The sequence below is a fragment of the Octodon degus genome, unplaced genomic scaffold (genome assembly GCF_000260255.1).
Source record: "Octodon degus isolate 3935 unplaced genomic scaffold, OctDeg1.0 scaffold00040, whole genome shotgun sequence".
NCBI lineage: Eukaryota > Metazoa > Chordata > Mammalia > Rodentia > Octodontidae > Octodon > Octodon degus.
This window is the reverse complement of record NW_004524616.1, coordinates 3,584,882-3,587,476: the sequence shown is the minus strand read 5'-3', so window position 1 is coordinate 3,587,476 and position 2,595 is coordinate 3,584,882.

The following is a 2,595-nucleotide window of genomic DNA, read 5'->3' as shown; positions in this document are numbered from 1 at the left end:
AGTAGTGCTTGTGTAATGGTATAATATAAAATACAATACCTGTCTAGACCAACAGAATAGCACCAGAAGGCTGTTGCCCTTTCTCTACCTGCTAGACATAGTAAATCTCCCATGTGCATACCCACCACAAGGTTGGCCCCACCCAAGCAATAATGATCATCTCATGACTCTCTCATATACAAGAGTCAGTCCCAAATGCTAACTCCTCCAGAGCCACCTCACAAAACCTGACCTGAAACAGTGATCAAGTTGCCCACAGTGTGACCAAGACTGCTTAATTAGACATATCTCTCCCTCCCGCATCAATTCTTCCCCCTTTTTGCACTTTCAAACTTAGACTGAGGATGCTTGGTCTTTTTTTCTCTTCCTGATACAGCTATTTGGGTCCATCTTTTTATCTATCTATCTATCTATCTATCTATCTATCTATCTATCTATCTATCTATCTAATGTATTTAATACATGGTCTACAGGGTCTCATTACACAGATCAGACTCCTAGTGATCCTTCTGTCTTCAACCTCCCAGGTGCTAGGATTACAGGGGGCATGCCACCATTCTCAGTCTCAATCTCTGTCTCAGCATACCCTGAGGGCGAGGCCAGCATGGCATGCTGGGGATCAAATCCTGTTCCCTTCATCTTCCTACCAGGCCCTTTAATCTGCTGAGCTATCTAAGTTTTTTTCCTTACTTTTCACCATAATTTTTTCCTTTTGATACTTGCTGCAAGTGACAAGATTTGGTTTGTTGGGAATAAAGTCAGGCCTCCTCTAATATGTAACTTTGATAAGAAGATAACTCTTCAAGATCTACCCTAGAAATGCTCCTTTTCCTGACTTATTTACCCCATGTGTATGAGGTATACATATTATTAAACTTATAACTGTTTTCCTCTTGAAAATCAGTCTTTTGCCACTGGAAATTACAGATAAGAAATCTTGTAGGGTATATATCCCTTCTACAAAAGAAATGTAAACCTTATTTACTAAGAGTAAGTATTAAAGCAAAAATCATGAAAGGTAGAGAAAAATTGTGCTTTCTCTTTTACATTTTTTTTTTGCTCTTCCATTGTCTTTCTCAGATTTTTCATTGCTTTCTCTGAAACATCTATTCTTATATTTGTCCATGTTTTATAATTTCCCCATTACAATTCTTAACACAATGATATTTGAAAATTTATTTTATTTTTGAACCCAGGACCTCACACATGCTAGACATACACTGTGCCTGCTTCTCCAACCCTTAAGCATATTTATTTAAAATTATTTGTCTCATGTAAACTTCATAATTTGTCTGAGTCTGGCTCAACTGATTTATTTTTCCCTGTAGGCTGGGAGTTTTCTTCCCTTCTGGCCCAACATGGAGTTTATTTTAAGAACTGCTAATGTTAGATATTTTTGTAAGTTTAGCTCTAATATAGGCTCTGTATTTGTTGGAGACAAACATGCTTTAATTTCCTTAGTGTTCTTTTATTTTTATTTCTCACTCCAGACTTACCTAGTATACTTCATCAGAGTTCCTTTGCATCTCGTAGCTCTTTCAGCTGTACTTTTTTTTTTTTTTTTTTTTCAGAAGACGGCATACGAGATGTTGCGGCGTGACTGGAGTTCAGACGTGTGCTCTTTCAGCTGTACTTTTTTTTTTTTTTTTTTTTTACTACTGTAGTGGAAATTTGTGGCAAGTTGCAAATGAAAGGAGAGTTTATATAATCTTAATTAAATCCCAATACTCTAGGTAGGAGGTCTGACTTCCACATGTGATTTTTCAGTGCCTCTTTCCCATGTTGACTGCCACATTCACAATGTATATGTTCAACACTCTAACTCTTGAAGTCCACTTTCCTTCCCGAATAAGACTTTGTTATAGATGTCTCGCTGGAGAATAGGGCTTTGCTAAGAAATTGGTAGGCAAGTTTCACAGTGATTTCTATTTGTCTCCTCCTCAGAGCTATGAAGGTGTTCCAAACTGACACTGGGCAGACCAGATAGGAGCTCCGATAGGAGCAGCCCAGAGAAGTGTGGATCTCCCACGACCATAGCCCTGGCCCAAGTGGCTTTTCACTGTCTCTCTGAGTCACAGTAAGCCTATAGCAATTTTTCAGAATGAATCACTTAACTATTCCCATGAGGTTATAGCTCCAGCAGTTTCTACTCTAGGAAGGTAGAACTTGGTATTAGATCTTTTTTGGACAAACGTGTCTCGTAAGATTTCAGATTGGCTTTATGGACCAGTTACTCAGTACACTGATGAATTATAAAAAGCCAATGATTTTCAGTTGTCCATTCTTCTTTATTTTTGCTGACAGTTCTGCAGATAAAAGCTCTTAGTCAATGTGGATTGTACCGGGTTATATTCCTCAGGATATCTGTCCTCACAGCATTGTAAACAGAATGTTTTATCAATGGTGATTAATGTTTAGTTTCAGTATATTTAATATTAAAGCAGCTTAGTTTTTATTTTTATTTTTTCATTAGTTTTCAACCAAGCTTTTAATGAAAAGATCATAACATAACAGCTTCTCATCACTGTACGTTAAGACTGCACGCTTCTGAATGGAGAGATCAATTATCAATGAATCTTTTCTTTTCTTTCTTTC